The sequence below is a fragment of the Bicyclus anynana genome, chromosome 1 (genome assembly GCF_947172395.1).
Source record: "Bicyclus anynana chromosome 1, ilBicAnyn1.1, whole genome shotgun sequence".
Taxonomy (NCBI): Eukaryota; Metazoa; Arthropoda; class Insecta; order Lepidoptera; family Nymphalidae; genus Bicyclus; species Bicyclus anynana.
The window spans coordinates 3662270-3674929 of record NC_069083.1 but is presented as its reverse complement, the minus strand read 5'-3'; positions in this window follow the sequence as shown (position 1 = coordinate 3674929).

Sequence of the window (12660 nt, the reverse complement as noted above, 5' to 3'; positions counted from 1 at the left end):
GGTTTTACTTTTACTTGATAGGCTCATCATCACCTTCTTCAAACTAAAGTAAAGATCTCGTGAAATATTTTACAACTGGCTATAGTCACTCTTAGTCCACTACTTAATAACGCCTACTCTTTTCCGTCGCTGTCGCCCTAATGCCCTTTTTTCGACTCTCTTGACTTCTAGGACCAACCTAAGCTGTAAAGTTAAAGAACTAACTTAAATGATTTTCAAGCTCCTACGAACGTTCCTAGGCAAATTCCAGGACATTCTCATTAAAAGCCAGGTCATGACATATCCTAAACCAATGATGAAACCTCGTATGAAAGGATTAATTAGAATCGAAGAAGCAAAGGAGATACATAAGGATTGTAGCTAGTAGAAGGACGTGTTCTCTGCCTTCCTATTTGGGAATAAGTAGTGACGTATGGATGTAGAAAATTTGTCAGAAATTAGTCCTAATATAAGGAACATTGAGGAACGAAACGTTATCCTGTAAGACTTGCGTCTGGACTTAGGGGAATATTGGTAGGGTTTATAAGCAGAGTAAAATCCGGCCTTACAACCTGTAATTATGGTTGAAATCCATGCGCGGGTGAATGGGTGAATGGGGGATCCTTCGAAAGTTCGGCAAAAATTTTGCAAAATACAATGTGACCTGCGTATCGCGTATCTACACGTGTTGCATAACGCATTGTTGTTCATTGTTGTGCGTCACAAAAGACTTTACAACAACACAAAAAAACAACACGATCCCACAGTTACATTGAAATGCTTTTACTTTCTTTCTGTGCGTTTGTTTTTTAATCACCGGGTGCTTGTTACTTGATCGCTACATATGGGCTTCATAAGAAGGCTCAAAACATGAGCCGTGACAGCCCAGTGGATATGACCTCTGCCTGATATGATTCTGGAGGACGAAGGTTCGAAACCGGTCCGGGACATGCACCTCCAACTTTTCAGTTGTGTGCATTTTAAAACTGTGATGGAAATCATCGTGAGGAAACCTGCATTACCAGAGAATTTTCTTAATTCTCTACGTCTGTGAAGTCTGCCAATCCGCATTGGGCCAGCGAGGTGGACTATTGGCCTAACCGCTCTCATTCTCAGCAGTGAGCCGTATATGGGTTAATAATGATGAAAAAGGCTCAGAGTACTCAGCGAGCGATGGGGCAAGCTGTGCTCAATTGCTCGGAGACACTCAGGAGAACCTAAGATCCTGAGGAAACCAGTTCCAAGGAGATGGAACGGTGACCGGAAGGCGCAGTGCTTGTTGGTCGATTCCCCACTAGATGCAAGTGGAAGATCGTGGTATTTGAAAGTACAAAAGGAATGTGTACGCTGGTTACGGCTTATTATGATGACGATAACTTTGTCTATTAGTTTTTATTTGATTTTGATTGTTTTATTGCTTATGAAATCAAATACACTATATCTATATCTATACTAATATTATAAAGAGGTAAAGTTTGTAAGTTTGTAAGTTTGTCACATTTTTTAAATGGGGTAATCTTCGGAACTACTGGTCCGAGTTCAACAATTCTTTCACCAGTAGAATGCTACATTATCGGGGAGTGCTATAGGCTATATTTTATATTGGTATCATATATATTAGCCAAGTTATCACAGTTTTTGTTATACAGGTCGGACTAAAAACCTTTTAAACAGACTTATTCGCATGCGCTGCCTTAACCATTATGTAAAATTGAAATTAATGTATAGAGACTTTATGTATCTTTAAAAGTTCTACAAAAAAGTCCGCGACGCCATATATCTATCTTCTATATATTAGCAGATATAGTACCTTTTGTGTTTTAAAAATTATTAATTTTATATACTTAGGTTTACGTCATTATTTATACAACTAAACTTTAATCCTTATTAAAATAAATTATTTAATAATCACAAGGATATTATGGAGATAAGATTTGCCCTTTACAGTATGTTAATTACTTAAATAGTTTCGGAGATAATACAAAATTTCTAAAAGACGCAGAAATTCCGCTATATGACGCCCGGCGCTTTCATTTACGTAGTTCCCGTTCCCGTGTGAATATGGGAATCAAACATAGCCAATGACACTCGCAAATAACGTAGCTTTCTATTGGTAAAACAATTTTCCAAATCGGTCCAGTATATCCAGAGATTACCTCCTACAACCACACGAACTTTACCTCTTTATATTATTAGCATAGAAGTCTCTATTTCTCTTGGTCATACCTCCACTCTCGAAGGACTGGACCGATTTTGCTAAGGATAGGAGTAAGATAGAGAAGTTACAGGGTAGGGTAGGGTACGGGTAGGGAAGCGTAGGGGTAGTGTAGGGGTAGGGTAGGTTTAGGGCCGGGTTTAGGGTAGTGGTAGAGTAGGGGTAAAGGTAGGGTAGTGATAGGGTAGAGGTACGGGTAGGATAGGGAAGTGGTAGGGTAGGGGTAGGATAGGCGTGAGATAGGGGTACGGGTGGGATAGGGGTAGGAAAGGGATAGGGTACGGGAGGGCTGGGGTAGGATGGGGGTAGGGTGTAGGTAAGGTAGGAGTAGGGTAGGGGTAGGTTTGGGTTAGGGTAGGGGTAGGGTGGGGGTAGGGATAGGGTAGGGTAGGGGTAGGGTAGATGTAGGGGTTGGGTAGGGTAGGGTTGGGGTAGTGGTAGGGTAAGGGTAGGGTAGGGTAGGGGTAGTAGTAAAGTTGACATCGAAATTTACGCGGACGAAGTCGCGGGCGTCCGCTAGTGTTTTAATAAAGTCGTTTCTGAAAGAACCACAGATAATTTGTAATTTAAACGGCTTGAATTAAAACATCACTGGCTTGGCACCGCCTTCAAACTGATCAGAAGGTAGCACATAGGTAAGAAATTATTTCTTGCTTTTTAGTTTAGGTTAATTTTCGAGTTGGAAGTCGGTTGAATTTTTTTTATTAAAATTTTTATTATAGGTACATTTGTATATGTAAAATGATAAGTGGACTATTTATTAGGTATAAATTATAAAACTTGCAAAATAGAATGTGAAATAGGGGTTGAAAGTTGACATCGAATTTTACGCGGACGAAGTCGCGGGCGTCCGCTAGTTTTACATATTTTTTAAAACGCACCGCGCAGTTTCAATCACGTGGATCTCGTTCCTGTTGGAATACGGGACAAAAATATAGCTTAAAGCATTTGGGGATAGTGTAGCTTCGAAACAGTGAAAGAATTTTACAAATTTTCAGTAGTGCCAGACCCTATTCAAAAGATACAAACAAACAAATCAAATCTTTTCTCTTTATAATATTAGATATCCTACCGCAAAGCTAAAGGTAATCAATGATATATTATTCACTGGAACGGGCCAAAATATTTAGGTTTTAATAAATGGAAGCTGAGATAACCATTCCATATCAAAAACTAATATTGCAAAAGTAAGATTTTTATCAATGTTTTCCAAACAATTTGTTTCTACCTGCATACCGTATCTGCCTCATCTCCTCTGGCGATGTTTCTGTCTCTTTCATTTCCACATAATTATACCGATTGTCATCTCACCTAGCGGCTGCATCCATTTACGACGTCATCTTTCACTCTCACTATCTATACAGTATGTGAAAATTTTAAGAAGCAAACTTTTGTTTTAAAAAAATATAATTTAATAGGTGTGGTTAATTGTATGGATTAACTCGTTTTGGCTATCAGGTAAAAAGTAAAAATGTAAGACATGAAAATACTAGATATAGTTATTATAATGTTGGATTAGGTATCTGACTCGACAAAAAATTGGCATTGTTACACGAATATTGGAAAACATACAAATATTTGTATTGTACATTTTCTTTTTATCCATTATTTTTCTGTATTGTATGTTTCTTTGTGGTGTACAATAATAGTAGATTGTTATACAAGGGGCTAAAAAGACCCATTATATACGAGGTATTTTTAGGGCCCGAGACGAAGGCGAGGGCCGCCTAAATAGAAACCGAGTTTATAATGGGTTTAGCCCCACGTGTTCCACTCTGCTTTTCACTACGATTGCGAGAAAATAAAATAGTTTATTACAATATTCAATGATTTATTTTAATTGAAAATTAAAACAAAGTCTACAATTTTGGATATTAAGGGAGATGCTTTTACCCAGTAACATAATTTCCGACTACTGTGAAGATGAATAATAAGTATGTAAGATAAACGTGGGAGATAATAGTTTAAAAAACTCCTTTCTTAAGTGAATCCATTCGTTGTTGTTTTCTCCACTTATAAAATTTTTCGTAGGTAAGTACCTATTTAAGTAAATGCGTCTCGACTTTGATGGTAACAGATTGAAAATTTCATCCATCTCCAAATTAGGATCACCATTCTCACTAGATAAAGACAATAATAACAATTATTGTTCAAAAATATGTAAGTTACGGTCACAAATTTATAATGAATTTCTGAAAAAAGTCAAGTGTGTATTATTCACGCCAATTGTTTTTTAAATTCTCGCTTTTTAATTTTATTTTTTTCACATGAGAAGGAGGCAAAGGTATTACACCGTAAAGGATGTCCCATGTCTTCAAATCTTGCTCTATTCGCAACTCAATAAAAATTAAATAAAAAAATAAACGCATTCCACAAACAAGAACGCTGCATTTCATTCCAATTTAAAGTTTTTTATTTATTTTTCAAAACAATCAGTGCCTTACCTATAATGATTCTATTTTCGAATAAAACCTCCTCCGTTTTATAGTAGGCTAGTACTTGGCTAGTACTCGTAACAGACAAGAATTAAAAAAACAAAATTACTTTAGCCCCTAGAGGCTAATATGCTTGTTTAGCCCCGCTGTCGAGTGGTAATATGACAGTGTTTTTGAGCAAGAGTAGTAAAAAGTGTATTTTCGTTTCATTTCATTTAAATTTTTTAGTATTTGCTAGTTTATAATCATTTTATTTTAACGCCCTGCAACAATCCCAGGGCTCGCTTCTTATAAGAGAGAGGATATTAAGTTATACCCACTACGCTGCTCTAATTTGGGTTTGAGGGATTTGGGTAATAATGTTGGAGTAACTATCGGAAGTAAATGATAATGACAGTAACCGAAGGCTTAACGTGCTCTCCGAGGCACGGAGGTGTAGCACTATCAACTTTCTACGAGTAAGTCCTTACTGAGAATTTTCATTAACTTAGAAAAAAGAAAAGCTCTGTAGGTTTTCCATGAATTAAACCCAAAACTCGTGATCCGAAGCCACATAGGCTAACCACTGGGCCAACGAGGCAATATTAAAAAATGTAGCATTTTGTTATTTATAAAAAATCTTTGCATTTATCTTATTCTTTTCCATATACAACGTGACTTAAAAAAGTGACGCATATCTATGAACGCGAGCACTTTCTTTAGAGCGAGACGCCATTCCCATTTCCAACAAGTAAGACAAGGACAACAATACAAAACACAATTTTTTGTCGGGATACTCTGTCGTAACAACTTTCTTCCAGTTTTTATTTGCGTGTGCGATTCGTTGACTCCAATTAATCGGTGAAAGAAAGAGAGAGTGATGTCACGGAGCGCTGCGTTTAGATATAATGGACTTTATTTTATGGATGTTAGGGTTGTTAATTGTGTATTTGTAGAAGGCATTGAAGTGATGAGCGACAGTTTTTCTCCTGTTTAAGCTGTTATGCTTCAAATGAAGTGAAAAGCATTGTTGCCGCCCGATGCATGCTTTCACTGGTGAATTAGTGATGTACTGGTACCTAAATTGATTCTTACAAGAAATTATTTGTAATCAGCTTATTTTAGCAGCCCAGAACCATCCTTTCTCCTTATAGGAGACGGGATATGCAGCTTTAAACATTCATCACCACACTGCTTCTAAGCGTTACGCGTATGTTAAATTCTGTAAATATTTCTAATGTTAATGATAATATCCGGCACTATGGCTTTATGTGCTTTCCGAAGCATGGAGGTGTAACTGGACTAACTCCAGGCTGAGAATTTTCTTTCTTACAAGTTTATTTGTGGTGGATTTACAAAACGGAGGTCCTGGGTTAGATCCCTGGTTGGTCCAATTAAGATTTTCTTAATTGATCCAGGCCTGCCTGGTGGGAGGCGTTGGCCGTTGCTAGTTTCCACCCTACCGGCAAAGACGTACCGCCAAGCGATTCAGCGTTCCGTGTAGAAACCGAAAGGGGTGTGGATTTGTATGCGTTCCCTGACAAGTTATCCCGCTTCTATCTCAGATTGCATTTTCACTTACAGGTGAGAATGAAGTCAAGGATTTCTAATTTAGATTCCGATTAATGACCCAAACTTAAACCCCTATCTATTAAAAACGGCTAAACCACTACCAAATATGTCAAGATAAATTAAATCTTCTAAAAAATAAAAAATATAATGTACAAGCGGACGTCCCAAGACGAATTCAGTTTTTTACAAATCCCTCGGGAATCATGGATTTTTCCGGGATGAAAAGTAGCCTGTGTTTATCCAGGGTGTTAACTATCCTTGTAGGAAAGTTCAGCCAAATCGGTGCAATAGTTACGGCGTTAAGGAGTAACAAACATCAAACAAACATCCATACAAACATTTCGCGATTATAATATTAGTAGGATTTCAAAGAGATTTTGCAAATAGATATTCACATGTTTTTTGTAAGTGGAAGGCTCGACAAAAAGCGAAACATGTCGGTCGTGGGGTGGCTTGCACAACGCAGGTAGCACACGTGTGCTGAGGGCTCCTATTCACATACTCCGCGTGCCACTTTCTAAAGAATATATTTCTCTTTTCTTTCATATAAAACTTGTACTAGTTCCGTTGTGTACGTTTATCTGAGATGTTACTTTTTTATGGGACTAAATTCTTTTTATTATAATACTAGCTGACACCGCGTGGTATAACAAGCATGGTTCACATTTCCGTAGGAATACGGGGATAATATATAGCCTATAGTCTTTCTCGATAAATGGGCTATCTAACACTGAAATAATTTTTCAAATCGGACCAGTAGTTCCTGAGATTAGCGCGTTCAAACAAACGAACTATTCAGCATTATATTAGGATAGATTTGCCACATTTTTCAAATGCGACCAAAATACTTCTCTTGCAAGTAGTCATAATTAGTGCGTGTACCTATTTTAAGAGTGGATAGTCCAACGGGCGGGGTACAATCACATGACCTAAAGGTTGATTCCGACTCCTTAACCGCTAAAAGATAAAAATACATCATAATTATCAGCAAATTTTATCGGCGAATTGTGGGACGGGCCCCTTTCCTGTACGGAGAGGGGTTATGAAGCTCGACTACAATGTCTTTATACAGGTGTTATGAGTGTTTGGATCTTTTATGATAACTACTCATCATTTTCATTCTTTAATATCAGCCGATGGGCGTCCACTGGAAGAAACGGTTGTAACCTAACCAGTTGTATGACTGTCAGAAAGTTGGGCGGTAGTAGAAGAATGAATGTGAACGAAATGTGTATGTTGAGATGGATGTGTGTGTGACTAATTGATAAAATAAGGAATGAGTATGTACTCGTAAGAGGAAGTCTGAAATTGGCACCAGTGACAGAAAAATTGAGAATTGACAAACAAGACGATGTCACAAGATGTAGTTAACGGCGTTTTATGATTTGAATGTAATGTGATGAAAATCTTAACTCAGTTTACGTCTCATGAATAGTTAAAACAGAAGTTACAAAACATCCATACAAGCAAATGACCTCGTATAAAATGTCACTATCAAGGGATCTGGGTGCTTATTGAGGTGCATTTTTTGTCTCCGTCCTACCTACCTGGCTCTTTTATATTCCGGGGAAAGTTATGTGAAAGATAAAAAAAAACTTGATTTCTCTTTCTCTCTCTTTCTAATTTTTTTTCAATCGACCCTAGAGAATTTAGTTTGAGGGATGTAGTCGGAGAGACGGTGGACGAAAATATTATTCAAATAAAACAATCATTGAGTTCTGGTCACAAATCAAATTCGCTTAGATACATTATTTGGATACCCCAATAATAATATACTTATAATAAACTTTTTAATGCTAATAATCAATCTACCGGTGCAATTTTCGCACTATATTAACATACCTACATATTTGAGTACAATCTAAATGAGTTTCACCTTGATTGTCATTTAGTAACTAGTTCAACTATGGTCCTAAGGGAAAAAGTGATTTAAGTTATAGAAGTAAATCTAAATTTATAACAGCCAAAGTCACTCATCACGAAATCTCGAAAACCGCTTTTCGTACAAAGATGAAATTTAGGGAGATAGTTTATATTTTGACGGCCTCCGTAGCGCAGTGGTTTGCGCGGTAAATTCACAAAACGGAGGTCCTGGGTTCGATCCCCGGCTGGGCAGATTGAGATTTTCTTAATTTGTCCAGGTCTGGCTGGTGGGAGGCTTCGGCCGTGGCTAGTTAACACCCTACCGGCAAAGACGTACCGCCAAGCGATTTAGCGTTCCGGTACGATGCCGTGTAGAAACCGAAAGGGGTGTGGATTTTCATCCTCCTCCTAACAAGTTAGCCCGCTTCCATCTTAGACTGCATCATCACTTACCATCAGGTGAGATTGTAGTCAAGGGCTAACATGTAAAGAATAAAAAAAAAGATGATTTTGCAAAAACAGATTTTGCAAGAGGGTCGGATTAAATAGGCCTAAGGACGGGCAAAGTCGCGGGCGTCCGCTAGTCGAATATAATACTGACAAAGGTAGATATCCAACGAAATAACAGTTAGTTCTCTCACAATCAAAACTCAGTAACTTTGGCGGTCGTCTCCTAACCTAATATAGTTTTTGTACTCCCCAAACACAATGGCGGGATGAAAAAAAAATGCGTTTTATTTTCTAAATCGCCGGGTACGCGTGTCCGTTGATAAATAGGCATTGTGCGATGCCGTTGTTTGATTGAAGGCTCTATAGAACCTTAAGCCGCGAATTGAATTTTCAGATTAATGCGGGTATCGAGTGAATCGAGCCTTTTTATTTGTTGTTAGGCAACTAGCGTTAGATATCGTCAAATTTCGGAGAAATATCAAAAGGTAACAGAATCTAGAAATACCGTGACTCATAATAAGGTGAATGTGTGAACTTCTCCCGGATACCACAAAATCACAGATATGCTTTTAAAATATCAATAGTAGAAATTGGAAAACGAGCACCAATAACAAATCAAATATTTTCGCAAGAACAAGGAACATGGTATCAATAAACGGTGACGTTCATTATGCTTACAATTTCATCTCAAACTTGCTTGCTTTGCTACCTACTTGGTCAACTTTGGAAATAGCATGGTGATAATATTTTCAAGTTTTTGTATAGTAATAATTGAGCAAGATAGCCCACCTGATGTTAAGTGGATCGCAAACCAAGTATAAACAAACTGGCAACAAAAAATCTATAGCTTGGCAAGTTTGTTGATGATGATAGGAGTATCATCAATATCGCCCTATCGCTTATCATGGGAGCATGATATGCGATAGGGCGACGGGGGAAAGACTGTGAGGGTGTAAAATCGTGCGTGCGGGGAAGTGAGGTGCATCAGTCGGTTTCTCATTCATCGCTACACGCCCCCCGGCCCGCGCCATCGGGAGTGTTATGACCGAATTTGCCAAGCTATACACATCTCATCTCTACATGTGATGAGATGTGTACTGTATCCTTAGCTTCAATAAAATCGAAGGACCATAAAAACAAAAACAAATAACAGAAATGGAAATAGCAAAGTACTACAAGTATTTACCAAAATTATGATCGTTTCACTAAGTTGCGTGATCTATGTACAGAGCCGTGCCTTAAAGATAAGGTTAGAGTTACGAAAATGAACGGAAAGGAAAGTGAGAGCAGCGTTCAAGTGACTTGCGAGAGTTACTTGCGCCACACTTCGTGAAAGGGGATATTGAAACGTATTGTAACAATTTTAACGATTAGCACAGATGGGAATGCTTTGCTTTATAACAGAAACCCTCTCAACTCAGAATAATTTCAAGTGGTTTGTAGGTAAGCTTCGGTCGATAATAGTTTCTTCCCTACCGGTAACAACTAAGGTAGGCGCTTAAGGTCGAGAGATTTAGCTTTCCGATACAATGCCGTAAAACCAATCAGAGGTATGGATAGAGTGGATTTAACGGTCGTAAAGACCACTGACGTTAATGGTAATGTCGAGGACCAACGGTTTAACGTGATAACTGAGGACAAAAGAGTGTAACATCACTAATTTCCCATCTCCAGGGTGAAAATTGTTATTGAGAACTTCTTGGAAAAAAGAAAAGGCCAATATTTCATAGCGCAATCCTTGACTCGAACCCAGGTCTTTGTGATCCGAAGACGCATATTATGCATGTACCAACAAGGCAGTATTAACTAAAGGAATACACAATACAAGATCCTACCAATTGACTATTATTTTATTTTTCAAACTTCATCCTACCAATATAACGAATATAAACGTTAGAGTTATGAACATTTGTTACTTTTTTGCGCAAAAAATAAACCTATGCATGGGTTTGGCTTAGGAATGGCGATAAATGATACCTTGGATTAAAACTTAAGCTACTTTTGATCACGAAAAATCCATGACTCTCGCTTCATCATATCAGCCGATGGACGTCCACTGCAGGATATAGGCCTTTTGTAGGGACTCCCAAACATCACGATACTGATCCACCAGCGAATCCCTGCGACTCGCTTGAAGTCGTCAGTCCACCTGATGGGGAGTCGACCAACACTGCGTTTTCTATTGCGGGGTCGCCATTCCAGCACTTTAGGATCCCAACATCCATCGGCTCTCCGAACTATGTGCCCTGCCCTTTGCCACTAAAGCTTCGCAACTCGTTGATTTATGTCAGTGACTTTGGTTCTTCTGCGGGTCTCCTAATTTCTGATTCGATCTCGCAGGACTCTTGCTTAATTTAATAAAAACCACGCGGATGAAGTCACGGGCGTCCTCTATATTATGTACCTAAACGACAAAATTGTTTGTTCATACTATCACATATGGTCATATCTAAATAAACGAATTGATATCTTACATAACGGTCCCTTGTTATCAACATGGCCCTGGACCGACCTTCACACATTCTACGTGTTACGTTAAATCACACTATCGAATAAATAAACACTTACCCACAACGATATTATTATTTAAAAAATGTTGATGGCTACTAACGTAATGTTCGAAATTCAAAATATATTTTAGTGCAATATTAACCTTGTAAGCAAATTTAAGCAATAAGTATTATAGTCCCATCCGTTAATGATACAAATACCTTAGATACATAATAATTATTTTTAATACAAACAAGGTTTGCTCGTCTGATGTAGGTACATCTTCTTTAGGCGCTCTTGCTAAAATACTGGTATGATTTTAGGTACACTGATGCTTTAGAGGTGCACAGATACAGAGCAAGATACACTATCATGTACCAAAATTGACAACGCATGGACACCAGTATTAATAACTACTGTTGGTATGTTTTTAAATTATTTTCCAAAAACAACCAGAATACTATCAGTAAGAAGTTTAAGTACAACCTTTTGTATTGTAACAATAAAATTAATCAGATAACATTATATAACAAATAATTGTGTGTTTCTGTTCTAGTCTTTTATTTGACATCCTAAAATCATCGATTTCTAAGATAATTACAACAATAACATGAACCAAGCGACCGATTCTAAAATTTAAACGCAAATAGCGTAAGGAGCTAGAAGATGTGCGATGATTCACACGGCCCGTAATCTTTATAATCAAAGTCGGAGCTGTGACCCAAATCTGCGCAACAGCGAGTACTTTCATTGTGAACGCGGCCTAACACACGCTCAAACCACACACACAAACATGAAGCCTGTATAGACAGCGTAATACACGCAACGTGTCTATTTCACACACATAATAAACGAGAAGACAGACATTTGCCATGCATACGAAGTTAAGATCCTAAAATTGGAATACAGGATATTAAAAAAATGAGCATTAAAACTATTGAGCATTTAAATGCACTTAATGGACACGGTATTGAAAGTAAATATAAAATGTTAGATGTATTTTCTGTAAAACTCACACATAGTTACGGTGAATGTTTGCATTCATGAGAATGAACACACACAAGTAAACGCGGTTTGTAGATGGGTGGGTTACAGTGTAGTATTGTGCTTCGGCATTAGACCGAGAAGAGATGTATAATTCAATATAGCTAGCGTTTAAGAACTAGGACAATATGCCTGTCTGACTCTAATTAAACTTGGAATGTGGAAATGATCGATTAAGAGCTCCAACGCCCAAATGGCTCGAGTTTTAGATTTAGACCAATTGAAAATTGGTAACATTCATAGGAATATTCAATTAAATGAATACATTTCCATCGATATTACGATTAAATCGAAGGTTATATGGAGTCATAAATATCACACAGCATTCACCAATACTCTTTTATTCAAGGTTTATCTAAAATTCTGATATTTAACCGAGCTCCAAGGTCTGACTAACACTACAAGTACTTCACTGTAGCATTTTAAAAAGATCACAATTAAAAAATAAGGAAATATTTAAAATTTTCGATCGTGTGTTATTTATTGCTGAGGAATTTTTTTTTAGGCATCTTTGGCGATTTCTACCGATACCCAATTCTGTATAACGACCGTCAAACTTTTTGGATTATATTTTAAACATACCATTTACTTGATATCTTTCACGATCCACAGTCAAAACATCCAAGAGCACGC